This window comes from Leptinotarsa decemlineata, unplaced genomic scaffold (assembly GCF_025532065.1).
Source record: "Leptinotarsa decemlineata unplaced genomic scaffold, Ldec_3_MD MMD2_tig00000090_RagTag_RagTag, whole genome shotgun sequence".
Classification (NCBI taxonomy): domain Eukaryota; kingdom Metazoa; phylum Arthropoda; class Insecta; order Coleoptera; family Chrysomelidae; genus Leptinotarsa; species Leptinotarsa decemlineata.
The window spans coordinates 3,449,476-3,476,408 of record NW_027412541.1 but is presented as its reverse complement, the minus strand read 5'-3'; the positions used below and the strand labels follow the sequence as shown (position 1 = coordinate 3,476,408).

Here is a 26,933-nt window from a genome sequence, read left to right as displayed (position 1 = left end):
GGCATGTTTCCGTTCTATACCGTCCTCTCGCAGTGTTCATAGAGCTTCAGTCAGTCTTCAATTGTGTGCCCTTGAATAGGGATCAGTGTTACAGGATCCGTACAAAATGTAATCAGTGAAAACGGAAGATTTCTGGATGAAGTAATGAAACTGAAATGAAAAATGGCACATTTGAAAAGGAAACTCAGTAGTGAAAGTTCAAGTAGTGAAGATTAGTATTCTTCAGAAAAAAAGAATGGATAATTTCAATATATACTTATGGGGCGAAATTATGTTAGGACAATTACCAAACTGTCAAAATGAATTGGAAGCATCTATACATGACGAAACAGTTACGAGATGGAAGGCTCATTTAAGAGAGGATTTCTAACGAAATACAAAAGGCCCTTCAACAAAGGTACTTGCTAACCGAAAATCGTTCCTTTTTGAACGCATCAAAATTGAATGAGGAATGAAAACAATTGATCCTACACATATTTAAAACCGTGAAAAAAATGTATGGCTCTTCAAGAACAAATCGGCGTGACGTCACGCTCACTAACAAGCATAGTAAAATATTGGTTGATTCTGCTCAAAAATTTTGGAAACGTACATTATTCCCTCTTGATTCATCGCAGAACTGATAATTTCATTCATCAATGCGGATAGTATTACAGAGTCTCTTCAGAGCTCAATCGATGACTACTTTTTTGGATCAGGGTTTCATTTGAATCATTACTTTCATTCCCTTTCAGAGAACGTCATCCGCTACACCAAACACTTTCCATTGTATGAAATTATAATATTTTGAAGTGATTTTCAGAAATTTACAAACTTTGGCAAAAATGTTTCTTGGTGGGCGTGTCCTGTCCCTGTCTTGGCATATGCCAGTCCGTACTGTTTTACTACAGGATCAACATGCTTTCTGTCTAAGAGACGCTCAAGCAGCTCAATGGTTTCCTTTGGCAAAATACTGGGAACTGAATTTGGGACGATAACAATTTTGCGTGAAGAAACAGTTATGTTATAAACTAAATGATATCCATATAGAAATTTCATTTCGCCATTTAGTATAAATTATACATATCAATTAGTATGTAACATTGAAAACTCAACTGTTCCTCATGATGCTAAATTAATATCGTTTGAGATCCAACATTCATTTCACAGTATCGAAACAATTGTGCTGGTTGAGCATTTTCCAGACAGAAACCACGTTTGCCAGTTGAATTCACCGCTGAAATTATTCAAAGAATTTCCTAGACCTCAGTATCACCAAAACTTATAATGAAAATGATTGCTGCAATTTTCCACAAACCATCTTATTCGGACAGTTGTCATACTTGATTCCTTGACACAATCCTATCAACATAAAGTAACAGCTTTCATAGGTATGCTTCACAGACTATTCAATATTCCACTGTCAGAAAGTAATTTTCAGAGAGAATTGAGTTTTATCAAACGAATTTTTGTCAGCAACGGTTATGAGTTAGATATTATCGACTCCATTCTTTCCAAGGTCTATCCTACTTCAAGAAACATACATACTTGACAAACTTTGGTAAATTCACCAATAATATCACCCACAGAACAAATAATAATTCAAACTAATTTATTAAAAACAATAAAGACAAAACTTCAGAGTCGGATATATTAGAAGTTTATAAATTGACTAGTGGTTCTTGCCTAAAACTTCATATTGGATAAATGGAGGGAACCGATTCCTAAAGAGTAGTTTCTTGAATGTGAAGGCCATTTTCACATTTGCAAAAAATCTTTTGGCAGAGAGCCATGAGTTCACAAGCACGAATATGTTGTATAACATTTAGAAGAAAAGTTTTGCGTCACTTTGAAGGTAAAACTCACTTAGTGACGTTTTAAGGCAAAATTACTTTTCTCAACAAGTAGGTACACTTTTTATTGCATGATCCACCAGAAGACAAAATAATCAAGTGTTAATTCCACTTAGTTTCATAGAATTGTGTTAGTAAAATTAACCAAGTGCAAATTTGTGAACAAATATCTGAGAAGCAAAACTGAAAATAGATTTAGATTTACCTATACCAGCTACCTTAGCGGCCGAGCAACGTAGCACACAGAACAAAAGCGTTAGGTACTCATTCAGTTCCAACTCTTAAAACACGTGTTACGATATTTTATTTGAGTGGGTTATTTCACAAGGAGACCTGTTTTTTATTAATACATTTTATTCATAGTACTGTGTAAAATGAGTAAAAGAACCAAATTAATAATCTAAAATGCCCTAGAAATGTGCGAACGAGCACAAGTGGAACAAAAAATACACGTAAGTACATTTCATAACCTTACTTATTCAGTTAAACTTCTTTATTAAAAGTAAAATCATATAAGTGAGAAATAATATGTTCATAATATTTATGCAATATTTGCGTGAATGAGAAAATGATAATAATTGTCAATTAAGTTAAAAAGGCAACTCACTCTCAAAACTTAGTTGTAACTCACAGAATGCAGTTATTGAGGCAAGCTCTATACAGCACGTCCAAAACCACAAGTATATACATGATACGGATGTCCTCATCACAAACGAAGCTTTACATAATACAGAACCGGGTAGAAAATATAGTGATGGTGATGAAGACTTTGTTGGACTACAACCTGTAAGTTGACTTTTGTATATAGTGAGTAATATGGTAAATAAATGAGAGGTAGAACTAATTTTACGTTTTGTCTTTTCGACAATACAAAAAAGCTTCTTTTTATTCATTGTCAGTTATTAAATCTGTTTCAATCTGTTAAAATCTGTATTTTTTTTCAACTTATGTCCACCATTTCTTAATGGGTTACCAAAAATTTTGAAAAATATACAAAACTTAAGAGTTTTCAGACGAAAAACCAAGTTATGGGTTCTCCGAATCCTCTGCCTCCAAATACATCAATATGTTGATGTAAAAAATATGTATGTACACATGTAAAACATGTGTATAACACGATGTGTAGAAACAGAAAAGAGTGGCCTGTAAGTGAATTCATATACCGGTATTTTTTTTGTACAAATTACAATCTATCTTTTTTCAAACCCAAGAAGGACCAGTGTGCGACATGCAGTAGATATAAACTAGCTGACAATAAAGGAAAACATGATTTGGAAGCTGAATGTTCTATGCATATCACTAAGAAAAATGAGTGTGCTGCACCCTCACCATTCAGAAGTATCGGAGTTCTACTATGCACGAAAAATTTGCGTATACAACCTAACAATTTTTGAAGGTCTTGGAAAGAATGCCTATTGCTTTTGTTGAAATGAGCTTAATTGAAAAAGGGGTAGTAATGAAATAGGATCTATTCTACTGATGTTAATACAGAAGTTGCCGTCCAGAGTGACAGATAAATCGTTATTTTCTGACACTTGTGGAGGACAAAACCGTAACCAGCAGGTAGCTGCCGCTCTTCTGTATGCAGTATCCCATAGTCACATCAACAGAACGAACTTAAGTTCTTGGAATCCGGCCACTCACACATGCAGTGCGACTCCATGCACTCCGCCATAGAGAATGCTAAAAAGTGAATCGGTGTTCATTATAAATGACTGGATTGACATTTTCAAGCGAAGTCGTTCAAGCAGAAATACCTACACACAAAAAAAACGAACAAATGCTGAACCAAATGTGCCGTACCAGATACATGAATTAAAATATGAAATTTGAAAAAAAATCACCCGACATCTTATACTACCGGTATGACCACTCCTCAGAATATCGAAAAATTGGTATCCGCGGTAACACCCGATTACGAAAAGATATCTCTGCTGTCTTTGAATTCAAGCCAGTTTATACCACTGCTTCCAATAAGCAAATAGAAGAAAGGGGACATTTTGAAGCCGTGCCGCAAAGGTTCAATACCGGAAGAGGTGCACCACTGGTATGGATCTACCGGTAACTGTAGGGTGGACCATTTGCCGGAACCTGATGAAGAAGAAGATGAAAATAACGAATAATGAATAGTTACAATTATAGTTTCGAATTTTATCCCAAAAAAGCAATAAAAGCTTTTTTAAATGATATTTTATTCACTAACTACTATTGTTTCAGTAGTCATTTCAGAAGTGAAAATGAATGAGTACCTATATTTTTTTCAAAATTCTGCTCAAAAGACAATGTCATTTAGTGGGTGGTTCAACTAATTGGAAAGGGTAGCACAATGAAGTATTATCTAAAAAACATCAGGAATATCAGACGCACGTTAAAATAGATAAGTGAAATTTATTTTATGAATTGACGATTATTTCAAAAGTCAGTTATTGTACTTAGTGAGTTTTACTTTCAAAGTGACGTTTGGAACTTAATCTTTTGGAATGCTTGGAAATTAATAAATTTGAGAATTCTGAAAATTGAATTACCAAATAGAAGTACCCTCTATCAATTTTTTCACTGTAGAAATTGGTAATTAGTTCTTCACATGTCCATAATACTTGAATACAGATTATATTTTTCGAATACTGGGAATCTGGAGATAATATCATCCAGGAAGAGAAGGAACGAGAATCGTGAAAACTAGAGAAAAGAAAACAACTAGAAAAGAATACCAACTACTACATATTGTCTAAAAACGCAAATAAATAAAAAAATAGCATTATCAGGACGCTATAAAAAGAGCGGAAAAGTGCCGTCCGATAAAAATTGATAACTTTGGGAATTCATTGATACTCCATCGATACTCGTCGAAATATTATTCATGAAATTAGCTGAATAGTTGAATAAGTTGTAGCTAGAACGAATATTTTCAAAACATTTTGTCAAAAATGAAATCATTCAGTTACGAGCATGAAAATATTTGTCCCAGATACAAGATGGAAACAAGGTTCGAAAAAAATCGTTATACGGTCTATGATGGGGTTGAGAATTGTACAGAAAATTGGATCAAATCTTGCGAATGCTGGGAATATGAATCCTGGAAAAACCGATCTTTGTATTTGTTCTCGTGAAGCATACAAAAAAGACATACTGATTGCCGTCTTCGTAGATGATTCCATTTCGAAAAGTGATGATAGATTTTGTATGGAGGAAATCAAAGATGATCTCCAAATAGAAGTTCGAAATGAAGGAATTTGGACAAATCCACTATTGACATGGTATTGAATTGAAACGAAAATGTAAAATCATCACCATTTCAAAAATCAAGTATAACAGAAAAGCCTCAGTTCGGTAACTTTGACATATACAGTGTGTCCGCAAAGTATGGAATAAATTCAATATTCTCAAAACAAAAGGCCGTTTTACAAAAACCTGAAACACGTCAATTTTTAATTTTATTGTTCTACATTTTACGATAGAATTTCATTATACAGGGTGATCCATATTATTGTGATGACGTCATCGGTAATTTTTTGAATGCAACACCCTGTATTTGTTGTCAGTTTTAGATAATACATAACGAGCTGATTCCGAAAAGGTATGATACTTGGGGTCTAACAGACAGAATTTGAAAGATGTGCGCTTGGGAAATAAATTTTATTTATATCTAATAAAAGTAGAAATTAATTAATTATTTTATATTTTTTTCTGATAATTAATTTAACAATGGGAAAGTAATCCAGTAATCAATACATGACGTTATTTCTGTTCGAACTGTAGTCTTTGCTGTAGTTAACAGTAACCGTGTTAACAAGTATTTCTTATTAATTTAAAAAAACTAGGCGGCTAGTTTTTTTTGTAATTGGGAAATGTCATTATTTCGATTGACATTCAGTGACTGTTAGATGGGACAGCAGTTGCAGTATTAATTCGTTAACTTTCTGTAGTACTGCTTCGAATTAATTTGAAGTAGTAATGAATTTAAGTGTAAAGCAAAGAATTGAAATACTTAAGATGATTGGCTATGGAGACAGATCGCGAACTCAGATGGAAGTGTGTAACTTATTTAATAAAAAATATCCAGAAAGACGCATAACGCAATCAGCAGTAAGCAAGATTGAAAAGAAATTTTGAGAAACTGGTACAGTGAAAATGCGCGCAAATCAGATCGTCCTTCTGTAAATGATGATACAAAACTAGATGTTCTACTTGAAATTGGAAAAATATCATCCCTTTAAAATCGAACTTCTACAGGAATTAAACGAGTATGATCCAGATAAAAGAATTGAATTTTGTGAAGCCATGATGGATAACTGTCACCGAGACCGTCTCCTCGTAAAAAATATATTTTTTTCTGATGAAGCCACTTTTACATTAAATGGTGGGGTCAACCGTCAGAATTGTATGTACTGGGCCAAAGAAAACCCCCACTGAATGCGTGAGTATCGTACACAATACCCGCAAAAGGTAAATGTATGGGCTGGCATTGTAAAAAACAGGATCATCGGACCTAACTTTTTTGACGGTACTTTAGACGGGCCAACATACCTTCAGTTTTTAATAGGATATCTTAATTTATTCCCCAGTAGAATTATTCCTGGAAGTTTTGATGAATGTTTCAACAGGATGCTGCGCCTCCACATTATACTGCAGATGTTCGAAGGTATCTCGACCAAATGTTTACGAACCGATGGATTGGTAGACGTGGACATATTGAATATCCAGCGAGGTCGCCAGACTTGCATCCGTTGGATTATTTTATGTGGGGTCATCTGACGAATGTTGTTTATAAAACATAACCAGCAAATATTCAAGAATCAAAAGAGATAATTCGACCAGAAATAAATAATATTTCTCAAGATACCATAAACAAGGTTCAACAAGAATTTATTCAACGTCTAGGCTACTGTCAAATACAGCAAAGACTACAGTTCGAACATTTAAAATGAAGTCATGTGTTTATTACTGGATTACTTTCCCATTGTTAAATTAATCATTGGAAAAATATATAAAATAATTAATGAATTTTTACTTTTACTAGATATCAATAAAATTTATTTTCTAAGCTCACATCTTTCAAATTCTGTCCGTTAGACCCCAAGTATCATACCTTTTCGGAACCAGCTCGTTACGGATTATCTAAAACTGACACCAATACAGGATATTGCATTTAAAAAAATTATCGATGACGTCATCACATTAATATGGACCATCCTGTGTAATGAAATTTTATTGCTAAATTTAGAATATTAAAATTGAAAATCGACGTGTTTCGAATTTATTCCATACTTTGCGGACACACATACCGACAGAAGAAATGCCAGCCGATGGGTTGACAAAAGGATTCGCTGGCCCTAAACATTTCAAGTTTATTCATATATTAAGAGTTCAAAATATTCTAAAGGTGTTATCGCTGAGTGAAGACACAATTTGTGCGGAAATGTTAAAAAAAAAGAAGGAGTTATCAATGTTATGCTGTTATTTTTGTTTTAATTTACTTAGATGCGATTTATGTATTCTAACTGAGAATAGATAATCAGTTCAATAGATAAACAGTCAGTCAGTATATCTTCTATATAAAAGAATCCACTGAAGTCAATTGAAAGTACTTATTTGAAATAACTAGTTCCTTTATGTGAATTGATTTCAACAGAAATATTTTTTTTCTCAATTCATTTGAAAACACCCAATATTATTTTCTACTCCAAACGCAAAAGCAACTTGTATAAAATCAATTTGTATAGGAAGTAACATTTCTATGAACGCAGGAGATAATTCTATCTATTCAGATGAAAAAAATACCTACTGAATGCATCCATGCACATCTTAAATACGTACCGTTTAACCACGTTTTCTATGCACAATTTTGGTATTTTAAGAACATTTAGGTCCTTAGCACAAGTTATATATCAATATATATTCAACTATACAAGCGCATCAGTATCTGCTGTTATTTCCGGAATTGAGAGATATTCATTGTTTTGGATGAATATCAAAGAAGTTTTTCCCACCAACCACTTATTATTATGAAAATATGAATTATTCAAGATAATATCAACTTACCATGACTACAATGATGCTTATCGTCAGATGAAACAATCATCCAAATTTAAAACAAAGAATTCGTGCATGGTTCATGATTGGTTATTCGTTTGTTGCATCGCTTCACAACATCAATCAAGGATTCTGAGATCATCTCGAAAAAATATAAAGGCTCTGTAAGGAAGCCTTCGGTTGTGAGAAATCACGGATGAAACTGGGAGAAATGGAATAAATTGGTAGCGATGGGTTATTGTAGAGTATGAAAGGAGGGATGATGCTCCAAAATATCAATTTTCTTGAGTCTGCGCGTAGATCGCATTGCGATAAGGACATTACATTGCATCCGCTTACTATGCAAACAATAGGTACCTATTTATGAAAACTTTAAAAACAATTTGAAACGTCACAACACCTTTCTGATTCATTATCGGAAGTATAATTTATATATATTATGAAACGTAATGGTTATACAGAGAGGATTGTTTTCAGATTTAGACGATAAATGACCATGGCGTTGTCAATAATTATGGAACGATGCACTGGTTGCAAAAGTGGACACATATCAATACCTATAATAAAGATGTAATTGATGACTGTCTGTTCATCTATTTGTCTGTGGGTTTGTGCGGCTAAGCGAAGACGGGTCAACCGATTTGGGTGCAGTTTTCACTAACCTGTGAAAAATTCATTCAAAAAAGTTCACGAATAAAAGGGTTATGTTAAAAATTTGTTGGAAAAAAACTTTATATAAAATGATGATGAAAAACTTTTGAAACAAGCTTTTATTTAAGTGCCCTAAAAAGATCAAAATAAAATTTTAAATCACATTAACCACATTCATTTATGACTTTACAGGTACTGCAATAAATTTCAAACCCGATAAATTCTATGTATGCAAAAAAGTTATTGAAGGTTAAAGTTCCACATTCTAAGCATTCACGGCACTTTTATATGTAGAGATTTCTTCTAGGCATCGCGACAAGCATTTATTATAATTTCAATTCTGTAAAGTCATAAATGAATGTGGTGATTGTGATTTAAAATTTTATTCTGATCTTTTTAGGGCACTTAAATAAAAGCTTGCTTAAAAAGTTTTTTTATCATTATTTTATTTTATATTTTTTAGTTTCAATCGATAGTTATGGATCAATACGAAAGTCCATCTATAAAACGGAGAGTCCTTCAACAGAAAAACTTAAGGAACGAAGAAAACTATTATTAGGATAAACTATATTCTATAGAAGTAGTAGAACTATATTCTATATTCTGTAGAAGTAGTAGGCATACCTTACAGAATCCACCCAGAGCTTTGTTTAGCAGGGTAAGAGCTAATATACAACAGGGTGCGCTCCGGTGCCCTGAGGTGGTACGTTCACGACATCATTTTACACCCTGATGCCACTCAGTCCTCGGCACGGCCTCACCTTGACTTGGGTGGTAATTTGGTGAAAGATGCGCCACTTTTTTCAGCTTAGAGCTTACTCCTAGACGGGTTGCAGACCAATGCTAATGACGCCCATCTCACCAAATTACACAAGTCATGGTATGCCTCTTGTGCCTGTTGCTCACATTGCGTGATGGACCCTCTTACTCTGGGAACTTAGAGGGTGGTAGATAATAATATTTTTTTACAATGCAAATAAATATGGGTTCTTACAATCTACTACACCATTTATTGTCTTCTTTTTAGAGTCGGTAAGTAGGTATTTTAAGGTAAAAGCTTGATTTAAATTTTTTTCTAGAAATATATTTTTTTTATTGAAGCCTACCGTGGATGTGGCATCTATTTCATGGTGGGCCTACCAACTGTGTATCATAAACAAATGCGTATACAAAATTTCGTGTCCTTGCTATTTACCGCTGAGGAGATCTCTCGTACGGAGCCGATCCTGGCAGCAGCAGGATCGGCTCCATATGATTAACATGCATTGTCATCGGTTCCGTACTAGCATGCAAAATTTCAGGTCAATCGGATACCGGAAAGTGGGTCAAATTGAACTTGCAAGATTTGTTCACATACATACAAGACAAGTTAAATGAAGGCTTTCAATTAAAAAATACGCTGCAGTTGAACTGGCTGAAAATGCGGCTGACTATATTTATAGTTTGTGAAACGATTTTCTTATAAATCAAATATAGACAAACACACACGTCCTTTATGCTGTTAGCAAATCTGGGAACACCCACAAACTGAAGTTTACGCCATCGAAGTCACAGGCAACAGTTATATGTAGAGTTCATTTTTCCATTCCAACCGCAGAAATTTATGATTCATTTTAATTTTTGTAGATGACATAGAATTGGAGTCAATGTATCCACACTTATTTATCAAAATACTTCGGTCATATTTTTGAAAATTTCCAAAGACATTCACACTTGAACATAACTCGAGTTAGAACTCGATGTTTTCAATTTCCTCAACTCCAAAACTCTGAAATGTTTCCATTCGACACATGTTTCACTCGCCGCTGTGATGTCAAGAGAAAATACCGATGATTATTAACATACTGTAATGAATCTGAAGCCGGTCCTGACCGATGTCCCAGTCAGCAAACGCATGACGCATCGCGAAAAACCGCGAAAACTCCGGATGGGTCCCGAAATCCGCAGAGGGATCCGGAACGTTCGTTGACGATATAAAAACGTCGCTCTTCGTCCCGAAGAGTAGTCTGTACCAAGAAAGCGAATCGAGAGGTTAACAAACGGTGAAGATAAATTAAGCGTTAGTTACTGAGTGGTGTAAATAAATTAGTTGTGATAGTGAAGTATTGTTAAAATACATTTGTTCAAGACAGTTAATTCTTTAATTCGTTACAATTGGTGATCAGAAGTGGATTTTCAAAATAAATTTGGGAGCGCTTGGTGGACAATTTTTGTATCACAGTGATATTGACTATAAAACTTTCGCACTTTCGCGCAGAGAGACTGGTGATTCATTGTGTTTCGCGAAGCGGACAGTACCGGACGACGGAAATATAAACTGATAGATCTTTCTCGCGAAAAATAGACTAGTGAAAATAAATAAGTGTTTCGGATTCCATTAAATAAGTGGACATATTCAGTTTTGAGTAAAATAGACAGTAAGAGAGAAAATGTGTTCAAGAAAAGTGCGCCTAGTGGACTTGAAAGTCGCCGAATTGAAGCAAGAATTGGAGGAGAGGGAACTAGATTCTTCCGGAAAAAAATCAGTACTCCAGAAGAGACTATGGGACAACTTGATTGAATCAGGAGAAGATCCCGAAACATATTTATTCGAAGTTTCTGGGGGTGATTGGAGTTCAATAATGAGCAAACTCGATGGACTTCAACAAAATTCGGTAAGTCTGGAGGAGAAGCTTCTGGAAAATTCGAAGTGCCTGGAGGAGAAGCTTCTGGAAAATTCGATGTGTTTAAAAGATGAATTTCAACAAAATTCGAAGTGCCTGGAGGAGAAGCTTCTGGAAAATTCTAAAAGTTTGGAAGATAAATTTCTAGAGAATTCGAATAGCTTGAAGGAAGAACTTCTTGAGAATGCAGAAGGCTTGAAGAAAGAGCTTTGTAGTGTGGCGAGCCTACTCGAAGAAAGAATAGGAACCATTGAGACAGAGATAGATAAAATCAGGAAGGAAATGAACACAGAAGTAGAAGAAATCAAAGGCGGAGTTCAGGCAGAAATCAGCGAGATAAAGAAAGCAATTAGCAGGTTGCAAAACAACATTGTTAATTCTGCCCACTCCACAGAAACGGTTACTGAAAACTCAATTCCGGAACTGAAAGATGTCAAACTCAGTTCTGAACCAGGAAAGCTCTCCATGAAGCCGCCCCAGTTCGACGGAAAAACTCCTTGGGCAAATTACCGCTGACAATTCGAAGCTGCGGCCAGAGCGAATGGATGGAATGCAGGAGAAAAGGCGGTAGCATTAACATTGGCGTTGCGTGGAGAAGCAACGAATATCCTGCAAACCCTCACGGCCCAGGAACAGGAAGACTATGACCAACTTGTGAAGCATCTTGAACTGCGGTATGGACAGGCCCACCTAGAGCACGTTTACCATTCACAGCTCAAGAACCGATGCCAGAAATCAGGAGAATCCCTACAGGAGTTTGAAGCCGACATAGCTCGATTGGTCCGTCTGGCATATCCTGCTACACCCGAAAATGTAATGGAGCGGTTAGCAGTTCAAGCATTCTTGGATGGACTTCGCGACCAAGAAACGAGACAGGCCTTGACGCTAGCTCATCCCAAACATCTCGTGGATGCACTGGCAAGTGCCTGCAGATATTGAGGCCACCATCAGAAAAGTAATGAAAGAAGTTTTGCCTGAGAGGAAAAATATAAGATGCTGGAACTGTGGGAAAATTGGACATGTACGTAGCAAATGTCCAGCTTTCAAAGAATCGACACCAAATCAGGAAAACTAGAGGGGGTCGATTAGAAGGGGCAATCGTCGACCTGTACCCAGCAAGCCCCCGTAAAAAACGCATATGTTGCCGTTTTCCAACGACAAGACAAAGGTGTTTTCGTAGACGGCCTCATCAACAACGAGCCTTGCACCATGCTGCTAGATACAGGTGCGACGAGAACCATTCTCGGGCAAACTTTGCCAAAACACCGGCAAAAATTGAACCGTCAGCTGGAAGCTACGCACCGCAACAGGGGAGCCAGCCACTGTAATTGGAGAACTACCAATTGAATTGGTGTTGGCAGCACTAAATTGAAACATCGTGGATTGGTGGCGGACATCGAGGACGACGCAATCATTGGAATGGACATAATGAATTCCAGAGGGTTCGAGCTGAATTTCCATGACGGCGTCCTACGTGTCGGCGGAGAAGAGTTGGTGCTTCATGGAAGAAACGAAGAGACGATCAGGGTCCTGTTGGCTGGAGACGTGTGCGTACCGGAAAGGGCTGAAACCATCCTGGAGGCTCGCTTGGACAGAAGTGCGAGCAGCGGCAAGGTGGTAATGTTCGAGCCCAAGCTACACGATGAGAAAATTGGACGAGGAATCGCACTGGGGAAGACCCTGTTGCGTGTTGATAAAGTTGTGCCAGTCAGGGTCATGAATGTCAACTACTTTCCCGTGACCTTGAAGAAAGGAACCATGCTGGGGCACTGTTCGTCCATTTCCTCTGTGATACGGAGTGTACGCAGTTCTGTTAGCCAAGGCAACAACTTGCCTAAAGAGTTGGAGAAGCTGAATGACATTTCCTCCAAGGACATACCACCAACTCACCGATCAAAACTGAGGGAGTTATTCAAGAAGTACCAGGAAATCTTCGACATTGGAGAAGGAAATGGCGGAAGAACGAATGTGGTTCAGCATAGAATCGACACTGGGAATGCCCGACCAATCCGGCAATCAGCTAGAAGACTCTCCCTTGCGAAGAAAGAAGAGGCAGACAAGATAGTCAGCGATATGGAAAAAGAAGAAGTCATCGAACCTTCTGACAGCCCCTGGTCTTCCCCAGTCGTGTTAGTGAAGAAGAAGGACGGCTCGACAAGGTTCTGCGTGGATTATCGCCAACCAAATCACGTGACAAAGAAAGACAGTTACCCTCTTCCTAGAATCGACGACACTCTAGACACGCTAGCCGGCTCCACAATTTTCTCGACCTTGGATTTGAAGAGTGGATATTGGCAAGTTGAATTGGCCCCAGAAGATCGAGAAAAGACAGCTTTCACCATCGGCTCAGGATTGTGGCAGTTCACGGTTATGCCATTCGGGCTTTGTAATGCTCCAGCGACCTTCGAGAGATTGATGGAGACGGTTCTCTAAAGGGCTCTCATGGAAGACGTGTCTAGTGTATCTCGACGATATAATAGTGGTCGGAAAATCGTTCGACGATCATTTGAAAAACCTGGAGGAGGTGTTCATGCGTCTGAGGAGTTCTGGATTAAAACTGAGTCCCAAGAAATGCCACCTGTTCCAGAAAGAAGTCCGTTACCTTGGCCACGTTGTCTCTGGGGAAGAAGTGGCGGTAGACGAACAAAAGATCAAAGCAGTTAAGGACTGGCCCATTCCAAAAGACATACATCAGCTTCGGAGCTTCCTTGGTTTATGCACCTACTACCACCGATATGTGCTGGGGTTTGCCAACATCGCCAAACCATTGACTCGCCTCACAGAAGGGCAGATCCAGTTCCAGTGGTCTGAGGAATGCCAAGACTTATTCAAGAAGCTGAAAAGAGCTTTGATCAACGCTCCCGTTTTGAGCTATCCCTTACCTGACGGAAAGTTCATTTTGGATACGGACGCCAGCAACGTGGGACTTGGAGCAGTCCTTTCTCAAATCCAGGATGGACAGGAGAAAGTTATTGGCTACTTCAGCAAAACGCTCAGTAAACCAGAGCGTAATTACTGTGTCACCAGGCGAGAGCTGTTGGCCGTAGTCAAAGGTGTAGAGCATTTCTACAAATACGTGTATGGAAGACGATTTCTGTTGAGAACGAACCATGCAGCTCTCAAATGGCTTCTGCAGTTCAAAAATCCTGAGGGCCAAGTAGCGCGCTGGATTGAGAGATAACAAGAATTTGACTTCGAAATAGAACATCGAGCTGGGACTAGCCATAAAAACGCAGATGCCCTATCACGGAGACCTTGCCCCGATGACTGCTCACATTGTCGACGAGCAGAAGAGAAGGAAGCAGCTATTTGTAGAACTACAGCTGTAGACGACAACTGGGAGGATGATAAGATCAAGGAAGACCAAGAGAAAGACCCAGATCTTGGTTTAGTCATCGGATGGAAGAAAAGTAATCGAAGACCATCGTGGCAGGAGGTAGCAGGTTACTCGCCAGTGGTCAAGTCCTACTGGGCACAATGGAACTCCCTTACTTTGGAAAACGGGGTTCTGAAGCGGGTGTTGGAGTCTTGAGACGGTGCAGAAGAAAGGCACCAGACAGTGGTACCCAGGAGCAGACGACGGAAGGTGCTCAAAGAAATCCATGATGGAGTCACTGGAGGACATCTGGGAGTAACGAAGACCCTCCAGAAAGTAAGACAACGGTTTTACTGGGTTAATTGTCAAGCCGACGTCAAGGACTGGTGCAGAAAGTGTGCTGTATGCGCTGCCAGTAACGGACCTAGGATACGACCGAAAGCTCCAATGCGCCAGTATAACGTGGGTAGTCCTTTCGGGAGAATCGCCATCGATATCGCCGGCCCGTTTCCAGAGTCCCACCATGGGCTACTTCAGCTACTGGGCAGAAGCCTATGCCCTGCCCAACCAGAAAGCCTTTACCGTCGCTGACGTCCTGGTAAAGGAATGGATATGTCGATTCGGTGTCCCATTGGAGCTGCATTCGGACCAGGGCAGAAATTTTGAGTCCAACCTGTTCCAAGAAATATGTAAACTGTTGGACATTCAAAAGACCAAACCACAGCCTTACATCCACAGTCCGATGGAATGATGGAACGAATGAATAGACTATAAACCGCCACTTGTCCAAGGTAGTCTCTGACCATCAAAGAGACTGGGACCAATACCTCCACCTGTTCCTGCTGGCTTATCGTTCGGCAGTGCACGAGTCAACCGGCCAAACCCCTGACCGTATTATAATGGGACGAGAGCTGCGGCTTCCTTGCGACCTAAAATTTGGGATGCCTCCAAAACAAGACACTGCGGGGGAAGACTATGTCAGCAAGCTTCGGTAGAGAATGGACAACATTCATGAACGAGTCCGTCTGAACATCCGGAGTGCCAGCGATAGGATGAAGGAGGCCTATGACATCAAGGCGAATGCTGGATGATTCGAAATCGGCGACCTAGTTTGGCTGTACAATCCTAAGCGCCGCCGTGGTTTATCACCGAAAGTGCGGAACTCGTGGGAAGGTCCGTACAAAATCATGAAAAAGATTAATGACCTCGTCTACCGAATCCATAAGCCACCTCGAAGAAAGCCTAGGGTCGTCCATTTTAATAGACTGGCTCCTTATGCTGGAAATCACGACCAAGTTCGCGCCTTCAGACCAACAGAGGATGAAATGACGTTCCAGCAATTCATGTCCTTATACTCGAACGGACAGAAGGTCGTACATGGGGTAACTCGAGAAGAGCCACGAGACCTTTTCAAGGTTCCAGTCGATTACGCCCTAGCGCACTGCGTGGCAGAGGATCTCCAAATGTCCAAGGGCATCGCTGTGGTATTCAACAAGAAATTCGGTCAGCTTCAAACATTACGAGAACAGAATCCAGAAGTCGGAGGGGTGCTACAGTTGAAGAAGGGTCAGAGAAATATCTTCTACTTGGTGACCAAAAAGCATTCTCGAGACAAACCGTCCTATGAAGATGTACGGAGGAGTCTTACTAGACTGAAGGAGACGATGCTCGACCAGAATCTCGTGGAGTTGGCGATCCCAAAATTAGCCTCTGGGCTCGACAGGCTGGACTGGAGAATTGTGAGAAGCATGTTGGAAACGATCTTCAGATCTAGCGGCCTTCCTGATTTTGGTGTGTGGTAACCATCTTCCACGACCGAGCATAAAGACTGTGGAATGTTACTTCCATCGAACTTCACAGTGCAAATATGGAGAGTTCTGCAGGTATCGACACACGCCAAGGATGACATTTCGGGGCGAAACGTTAAGGAGGGGGCAATGTAATGAATCTGAAGCCGGCCCTGACCGATGTCCCAGTCAGCAAACATATGACGCATCGCGAAATACCGCGAAAACTCCGGATGGGTCCCGAAATCCGCAGAGGGATCCGGAACGTTCGTTGACGATATAAAAACGTCGCTCTTCGTCCCGAAGAGTAGTCTGTACCAAGAAAGCGAATCGAGCGGTTAACAAACGGTGAAGATAAATTAATCGTTAGTTACTGAGTGGTGTAAATAAATTAGTTGTGATAGTGAAGTATTGTTAAAATAAATTTGTTTAAGACAGTTAATTCTTTAATTCGTTACAATACAGATCACCTATTTGGTCTGAGATTGAAGTAAATGATTGGTTGACTTCAAAAATCAAATTCAAGTTGAAACTATTTTGATTCATGATTTCATATCATTGATTCCATCAGATATGAATGTTCAAAATCGATTAATACATATAATCGCTGATCGCTGCCTGTTCATGGAAGATAGTTCAAGAAAACTATTTTTGGTGGTCTTCAATGAAGTAATAGAACACGAAATAATACTTTTTAAAATTACTGTGTGTTTCCTGTTTGTCCTATTCACCAAAACGGTTATACAGATTTGGAAGCGGTTTTCACTAATATATTGTGGTGAGATTCATTTATTTGATTTATTTCAACCGGCTCAAAAATGTTATGTTGATCAATGAATCATCAAAAATACTGTAAAAATGTTATGCACTTGATTTGACTGAAACTTTGTTATCTATAATTATAGTTTGTAAAATGTTTTTTGGTGGATCGAATATGGGCAAATACATGAGAACATTTTGCTAATAAAAATATAAGAAAACCTCAGAGCGGACAACAGGCAGTGTATACTAATTATTCAACAGAACAAGTTAGTCAATGTCATTTATTTTGATAAAAAAATGCTACGATCAGATTGTCCACTTTCTACTTTTGGAAAAACCTCAATAAAATCGGATTCTCAACTTCTTCAATGATATTGCTCAAATTGTATCTGTCAGATAGCGTTCAGTTTGTCGAATATGGGGGTGTACAATTGAACCATTACATTTTTACTTCAGGGGTGTCCCAGGGGTCTAATCTGGGGCCGTTCTCATTCCTTATTTTCATAAATGACATTTCGGTAAGGATCACATACCCTCAATACTCAATGCAGACAAATGCAAACATAAATGTCTTTCTACAGAAATCTTCATCCAATAATTTTTGAATACTCCCTAAATAATAAGGCTCTTGAAAACGGTGACACGTTTAAAGATTTAGGGGTCGTGTTTGATCGAGAGCTTACATTTGACATATAACTCATATTGTATCGTCAACGATGAAGCTATTGGGATATTTCCTGAAACTGGGGAACTTTTCAAATGTTAATACGCCCAAATTGTTGTATATTACTTCTATGAGGAGTAAGATAGATTATGCAACTTTAATTTGGTCTATATTGTATATTACTGGAGTTTTTTCCCAACATTTCAAACACCTCGACACGTGTTTGGATCACAACGTGATCATCTTCAAGAAAAAGAGGAAGTTTGATATATAAACTATATCATATTTGGCCAAAATAATGATGCATTAAACTTTTTCATCTGTCGGATTCGAAACAGTAGTTTTAAGGTCAACGCTCAATGTCAACAGTAACTGTTGTAAAACTAGGATATTTTTCCAACAGTCAATGACGAAAAGAATATGTTTTTTAAAACTTACATATTCTAGCAATGGTGGTTGTCTACTAACACTAAAACTTTCATAAAATTGAAAATGATTCAATTGTTTCAACAAAGGTACCCTTTCTGATATCAAGTCGCATTCAATTAGCTGAGAAATATTCAACGTTGAGAAGTATGCATATATTCCAAACATTAATATTATCGAAGGTGCTGACATGTTTTTCAACGTTGTCTCTGATATCACTTTCAAATGCAAATTTAACAAATCTGACTCTCTGAAGCAGTGATGGTTTCAACAGTTCAAATCACGTTGTCTTACCCCAGTTGTTAGCTGAGGTAACTCGTGGAAGTCCCATCTACGAACTTTGATTTATTCAATTGGGTTTGAGTTTACGTTTCGAAAAAAACCATCTCCAACTCTGAAAAAAAAGCAATTTCTCTATTCCCCGTTTACACTTCAGCAAGTTATTATTGGATTGCAGTCGGTGAAAGGAAGCTACTGTAATGATTGGTTCACTAGTTTTTGAATTTTTTTTCATAGGAAGGTTTCAATATCTGTCAGCCCATACGCAGATTATCATTACATTTGACTCTTTACTGGTGAGTTTGGTGAAATGAAACACATTTTTTATAGTCTCCTAACATTTTTGTACGAATTTTTTGTACTTTAGTGAAAGCCATTCCTTTCCGAAATATTCCGACTCATATTAATAGGGGAGCCCAAGAGGGGATTTCGAGATTTACTGAAGTCGGCAGATCAATATACAGGGGAATACCTTGTACCCGGTTAAGTACCTCCACCAAATATGAGCCCCATATATAAGGCCGCCGTGGAGGATAAAGGATCAGATAAGTAAAAAAAAATTGATCATCAGAAATTTTCGAGCGCGTCAGATTAAGGTAGGGTGAGTTAATTACATGTTAAAAAGTGTATATTCCAGTAATCTGACAATTTGAGAGTGACGTAAAGAAAGGGGAGGGTAGCAAAGTTGTAAAAAAAACGTCATCTCGACATTCTCGAGCGTAGCTGATTTTTTTTTCATTATGAAGAAAATAATTCAAGGATATCGAAAAATATATCATCTGACGATTTCCGCAAGCCGAAATAGCAGAAATTCGTCGAGAAAGTTTAATGCGTGCACTGCGTGATGCCTATATTTCCCTCTCCGCGTTTCTATTCTTTTTTCACTTCTTCTCTATCTATTACTCTATCACTCCGTCCCCACTCTGAATTCTGTTGCCATGACGCCATCACAGCTGATCACAGAGACTCGTTCGTGATGAAGATGAAGATGATGATTAAATATCAAATTAATTGATGGATGAAGCCGTTACTACGTGGGAGGAAATCATAATGAAGAAAATAGAAATGAAACTATGTTTTTTACCACTTTTATTTGTAACTAACACTTTCTATGTTTTTTAACACTTTTATTTGTTACTAACATTACTGCAGTTTCGTCCTATAAGGACATTTTCATATAAGTATAAGTAACTGCAGTAACGTTAGTTACAAAAAAAAGTGGTAAAAAACATAGAAAGTTTCATTTATCTTTTCCCCAATAATTGATCAATTGATTATAACAAAATTAGATATTTTGAGCATTTTTTTAAATTATTTTTTTATAAATACAAGTATTCTACTTAAAAAACATACAATTATTAATTTGAATGCTATTTCCTGAGCTTTTCAATTAATTAAGTTCAATGATTGAAAAAATATAAAAAAAATATTTTTTTGTCAGATTAGGCGAATACCTCTAGATAATCGTCAGATTATGAGACAGCACGTCTAAAACATAAAGATGAACCATATACATCTTAATCTGACGCACTTGAGTATTTCAAAGTGACGATTTTTTTACACATTGTATTAATGGCCGCGAGTTTGCGTCAGATAGAAATCGTCAGATTATTGAATGAGAGCTTTTTTTTGGTGTACTTAACACCCCCTTAGAAAATCTGACGCGCTTGGTTGAATTTTTCATTTTCAACCCTTACGTACAACCACCCACATCATGCAAACAATCAGATTAACATACCAACATTATTGAAAATACGTAGGACATTGATGGTATCAATATCTGACGCGCTCGAGTATATCCATGCAACAGTTTTTTTTACATATTTAATAATCTATAGCAGCTTCCCCCACCGATGAAAAGGTATACTTATATTATAAAACATTTTTTTCTTCTTATCATCTAAGCTTTGCAACCTAATAGGTCTCTATGCTTGAATAGTGGCACATACTAAGTATTATTTCTCTATTTTGACGGCCTTGCATTATTGGCTTTACACGTGGTTCGTCGGAATTTTGACACTTGCGGTAGTTCTGATCACATACACATTTTTCAAACTTCATAATTTGACAAATGGTGATCTGTGACGGAATTGTCCTATTTTCAAATGCAACAATAAATTGTATCACGAATCGAATGACCTCAAAAATACAACTTTGAAATCTATTCTTCCTTTGTGAACATGAAAATTTTAGAGTTTACCTACAAAAAATCATTTTATTTTCAATCGTTATGTATTGACTGCTATCTAACGTATCAGTTGAACAGTGCAGGAAGGGGAACGGTGTCTCAATCAAATAGTTCATATTTCGTCGCGAACAAATAATTTCAAACTGGTCGACTACTATCGCGGACCCCGTTCAGATTGCATTGCGATTCGTATGTTCTATGGAAGTAGAAACCAAACTACCATGGTATGTTCCTATATTTATTTTTGACATTTGTTTAATGAACAATCAACGATGAAATCTGTCAATAACATTGTTCCATTAAAACTTTCGGTCACACATTTTCAGTTTCATTACACAGTAAATTTGATCAATACAGAACGTGATCTGTAGTCGTCAATGTCTGTAACCAATCCATTAGAAAGTAGTTTCAAAGATGAAATATTGGTTTTGTTCGATAAATCTGATGAACTAGATTATTTTTCGGGAGTTTGATTTTCTTCTACAATTACAGGTAATAAAAAGTTGCAATGAAAGTCGGTAATATATTTTCCAGAACTGTTTACTGAATGCAATTCTTCGTATGAATATTGCATTTTTGCTGATAATAACAAGATCGCACCATTTTCTTTCTGTAAGAACTTACCTTGAATTTGAAAATTATATTGATGGATTTCCTTCAAACACGCATTGTTATTGAAATATTTCAATTATTATTTTGGTATTGCAATTTTAATTCGTTTTTGGTAAAGAACGATTTCAGCTTTATACTCCTCCATCTTTATACGAAAAAATGTTTGTACTCTAAACATTCGTTATAGAATTGAATCAGATATCAGTCACAGGATTGCTACACAATGAAGTATATAGACGGGGACAAATTTCACTCACATGGAACACTGTCATCCTTAATAGCGGACATCGATATTTCGGAATCAGCCACTTGTCCTATTACCTCTTTAGCACCAATTTGAATAACATGATAAGACAAAGCACACAAATAATTTATAAAATTACGACCTTATGTCGATGACATGTCATCGATGACAATATGAAATGACATTTGATTGAACCGCAGCCATAAGAATCTTGTTAAAATTGAAATGGGTGTATTTTTAGGAGAGATCAATTTTTGAGGAAGAAATATTTTGGCTTTCTACTTTTCCATCTTTATAAAATAAATGTGGGAATCTTCTAGCCGAGTACCACTGGCACAATTTTCACTTCCAGTGTTTTTGTCTTTCACACTTGGAAACTTATCCCCGTTGCTTCATCGTAGATGTCATGAGCTCTACGGGAGGGAGGTCTTTTCACTCCGTGCCGTGCCTAGATTTTTCAAAGTCCGACCTGTCAAGTGAGACGATTCTCTCCGTCCATAAGTTCATTTCGAGAAGAGGAGCTGGCTTATACTTTTTATTTTGGTCCTACTGCTTCCACTTCTCATTTTCAATTCCGTCCACCCTGTCAAAGTACATCAGGCAGCGTCTGTAATTGGCCGGGTGATCGCCTCCGCAATTGACACAAGCTGCAGAAATATCCCTAGTTTGGTACATTCCCTGGTTAGGTGGGATTAGCGAATTTCAGACACCTGGGGTTCCTGTTGCAATTTGACGTTGCATGCCCCCCTTGTTGTCATCTTCTGCACTGCACAGCTCCCTTCTCGATTTCTATTCAGATGTATTTTGAATACTTATTATAGAAATAGACCAAACCAGCAAATGATGATATTTACTTCAGATTTACTTTCGAATTGTTTATTGATTTCAACTGCTAATGTCACAGTGATGAAAAATGAATTTTAATCGAAATCGAAAGGTGTGAAATGAGTTCTATGAATAGCGACAAAGGTTCTATTTGGAACAGTCCTTTGTTTGGTCTTCATAAAAGACAGAAAAAAGTATTACAGAAAAAATTTAAGGTATAGTTACTAACATAACAAATTGACGGTTTGAAAAAAAAAACAGGTAGTTTAGTATAGGAACAATAACAGGTTATACTAACCGGTAGTAGTTAGGTTCTACTAACAGGTAATTGTTAGGCCACTAGCAGGTAGAAACACTAACATAGTAGTAAAATTCAGTCATAATGACTTTCTGAGAACGCTAACTTGATTAGCGAAACGTGCAACGAGAGACCGTAATTTTGCTCTGGTGCTGGGAAAGTGTTTCCAATAGAGCTTTGCGCATCTATACTGACATATTATGAGTATAGACATGCCTGAAGAAGCTATTGTATAAAACTAGTGTTGCGTTTTCGAAAAATTGTTCAGTGAAAATCTCACAATGAAGTGTTTCTTAAATGAACTAAAGCGGAGAAAAATCATCATTCATTCGAACTGCAGTTACTGGCAATCGTAAAAACCCTGGAAGAGTAAAGATTTTATCTGCTTGGAAAAGAGTTCACAATTTTTGAGGAAAGCAACGCTGTGAAGAGTGCCTTAATTAAACAATCAATTGTCAACGAGATAAAAGAAATATTTTTTTGATCGGTGAAAAAGTGAATATTGAAAACATTTTCAGGAAGTACGATACACCCCATATGGTTTGATATGGATAGTGTCGAAGTACCATAATTGGCAAATAGTAAAAGGTAATCATGACAATGTAGATGAAAAAACAATTATAATTTTATAACTAATAATTTTGTAAAATATTACTTAGATGCTTATTTACATTGTCTTCACGCCATAAAGAGAATAATGGTAAGAAATCAGAGTTTTTACATTCTATATCTAAGTATGTTAGATATCACACCTTATACCTAAATTATTTAGATGTATGTGTGTGAAATATATACAAAAGGAAATACTTGTGTCGTGGACAGATTTTCAAAATTCACATTTTCAAAAACTGTTCCCAATACTAGCAAATATGTATTTCAGAAGCAATGACCGATATTTTTACATTTTTCGGAAATACTGAGACAATAATTGAAAATAAACGAAAATATTTGTCTCCAAAATGAATTTGAAGATTGCCTTAACGAAAAATATATCAGCTCAAACACAATAACACTTGACCTTTTGAGGATAATTGGTCAAACGGAGAAAGTAAATAAAACAATACAGGATACTTTGGAAACTACAGGGGCGGCTTCTTCAACATTGGCTGGGAATCCAAAGTGAAGATATTTCAACAAGACATTAACAGTACGAAACGCAGCTTCACACAAAATATGTCGGATGAACTTCCGTCCATTTTCATGGAAAATGGATATTTATGACAATACCGATGAGTCAAAGTACCACTTTCAATAAGAAACGAAGGCAAAAGTTTTGGCGATGCAACTGATTTTTCGTGGTTACAATGCGCGGATATCCATCAATCTCTTCAGAACTTTTTTGTCGCAATTCTTTTAGTGTAACTATTGTATTTATAAGTAGTCTCCTTCGTGAAAATTATTCATTTTCATGGTAATAATGTCATATCAATATTCCACCTAATTCTAGATTAGTTGAACGAAGGTACTTTGGATCTGGTGAAAGGCAGAACATATCTACATATCATAACGCCTGATGGAAATGATCCAAAATTACTTAATTCAAGATTATTCAGTAGTTATTTCACTACTCGTTGCAAAAAATTAAAACCACATAACTAGAGTTCTGCGAACATTATGTATGAATTCTCAGTATTGTATTTTCTCTACAATTTTGATGTTTTTGTGAATATACAATGAGTCGTTGAAAAAAATCTAAAATGACGATCAGATTTCATATGATTTTTCCATGTATTTTGCCCTCAAAATTATATTAATATCAATCAGTACATTGATAGCCATATGTGCCCTTCGCGCTCGCCGATATAACACCTAATATACTTCTGATGTAATAATTCATTCTTATTGATGTTCGTGCTCTTGAATAACAACTTAAATTTCAAGTCATTCTGAAAATAGCATTCAATAGTGTACTTACAGAAAACGAAAATATTTCTCAAATTCTCCCTGAAACTTCACCACGCAATCACATTATTGTCAGTTTTGAATATTGACGTTAATTGAATCTTTTCATGATACTGTTGCTGGCTATGTTCAAATTCGTTATCGTTGAATGTATTTCCTGCTTCAATATCAGTATTATTTTGTTCTGCTTCATATCGAAAATGAAATGCATTTGATTGTGGTAATAATGAATTAATTAATTAAACTAATTGTAGCAAATAATAATCCCAACTATGTTTCGTGATATTATAAATAATGCTATGCACCAAATCAGTAGAATTTGCAACTTTTCACTAATCTCAGTTCAGTGACGTGGATCACAATACTTTTAATATTACACTAGACTTCGTTACGTATCACAAGAATAAACTGTTATTCAGCTTCGACTGTTCCGTAATTGAATGTACTATTTTAATGAAATAATGGGCTCAATTTGACGTTTCGTAAACATGTGTATATGGAATTTTGTAATCCTGCGAGACGCATTTGCATGATAAGTGAATGCTAGTGCTATCGATTGCATATCGATTGCAGAGGGTGCACACTTGAGTGTGCATTACTTCGCATTCATAAACCATCAATTTTTATTTATACTGTGATACCACTACATTGGGCAACATTACTCTTATATTAATGAGCCCTCATGAAATTGGACTTTGGCATTGGTATATGAAAGAAAATACTCATCCAAAACAACTACAGTGCATTTCTTTAATGTCTTCCCCCCTCTTTTATTTTTTGAACGGATCAACTGAAAAAATTGAAATTTGGAATAATGAGATTAATGCATGAATACTTTATTTCGAAGTGAAATTGACTGGGCGCCATCTGGGAAAAAATGAAATGGAAAGGGGGGTCTTGTGGCACATCTTTTTGAAGCCCCTGACAAATGCTTCACAACTCTAGAATATAATGTTAATATCTTCAACTACTACGAAATGGCGGATCTTTAAATTATAAAAATAATAATAATAGCAGGGACGGCCACTAACACCCTTGGCCTTTGGTGAGTTGCGACACCACTTAGCCGAGCAACTGGTGCAAAACCGGACCGGCAGCCTATTCTCCCTCCGGTGCCGGCCGTGGGTCCACAGGGCTAACCACCCGGTGGACCCAACACTTGGTTCTCAATAATCAAGGAAGGGGCCCCCACAATCGACCCGCTCGGAGGGGTCAGAGGCAATGTGGTGGGGCCCATAACGATGATTTGCCTACCGATGACAACCCTGGCAATGAAAACGGACGTTTCGAGTGGACACATGAGCTAAGAGATAGCCTTATGCATTGCTACGAGAGTAGTGAGCCTTCGCGAGGAGGGTACATGGCGAGATTGCATGCTCTGTGGTGTGAAACACATCCGGAGCATGCCGCCTTTCCGGCCCAAAACCTTAGGGATTACGTATCTTATCTTCGGCACCAGTGCTATTTAGCTCCTACCCAGCCTGATAGCGAAGTAGTAGAAGTGACAGTTCTATCACCCGTTGGCACGGCTGGAGAGGAGACTCGCACCATACCACCAATGGAGACGACAAACAGAACACGCAGGGCGCTCCACAGAATTAGGCCCCTAAAGCCACAAGAACTGGCTTGTTTGGATGCAGAGGTTCATAGTGTTCTAACAGAAGAGGCTGACATCTGGCAAATCAACACTGCCATGTATAGCGTCGTCCAATCGGTTTTCGAATCGGAAGGACGAAATCCCGGCCTTGCGGTTCGGAAGATCGAACGCTGACCACCAAACAGCACTGCCTTGATAGGATACGAATGCTAGTGGCTGCTAAAAAGTCACTAGTAAGGCAAGCGAGAGGTATCGCGGAAAACCTTAGGTTCTGCGAGAAATCTCCTCGCTTATTCCAAGAGCCTCCACGTGTTGTGGATAATCCGTCGACCGCTGATCAGGTGGAATCCTTCTGGAAGGATATCTATGAACACCCGCAGCCACTCAACTTAGACACTCCAGCCCTAGCGCAGTTCGAAGCTTTCAACAGAGAGCTTCGACAGCCTGAGCTCAATGAACTGCGCAACCCGATAACCCCGGATGACGTTCGAAGAGTCCTTGTGGGTTCCAAGAACTGCTGCTCCAGGCCCAGATGGGCTGAACACTTATTGGTGGAAAAAACTACCAAGCACCCACCGCCATCTGGCCAGAGTTTTTAACCCATGGGAGCAGCCGGTTCCGGATTGGTTTGTCGAGGGGCGGACCGTTCTCATCCCCAAAAGCGGAGATTTGTCGATTCCTAAGAATTACAGACCGATATTATGCTTGAATTCGTGTTATAAGTTGTTTACAAGCATCTTATATACACGAACACTCACCGCAGTTGACCGAGTGTTCGAACGGATATATGAGCGGAGAGGGTCGAAGAGAGGAGTCGCTGGATGTGAAGAGAACCTGCTCATCGATAGATTTGT

The 26,933-nt window shown here is 37.8% G+C and overlaps 1 protein-coding gene across 12 annotated transcripts in view; it reads right to left on the bottom strand.

The window, feature by feature from the left end:
• LOC111511999 (uncharacterized) overlaps positions 1 to 26,933 on the bottom strand; it is an 82,763-nt gene that overhangs the window by 38,041 nt on the left and 17,789 nt on the right. Inside the window, exon 1 of one of the 12 annotated variants that reach the window (XM_074172352.1) lies at positions 24,496 to 24,875. The exons of 8 other annotated variants lie outside the window; for them this stretch is intronic. The gene's annotated coding sequence lies outside the window, so the exon portion shown is untranslated. Of the gene's footprint in view, positions 1 to 7,649; positions 7,768 to 7,874; positions 8,099 to 21,470; positions 21,629 to 24,495; positions 24,876 to 26,933 lie in introns of those variants that run through there. 3 more of the 12 variants (XM_074172353.1, XM_074172354.1, XM_074172360.1) reach the window with 3 other exon arrangements.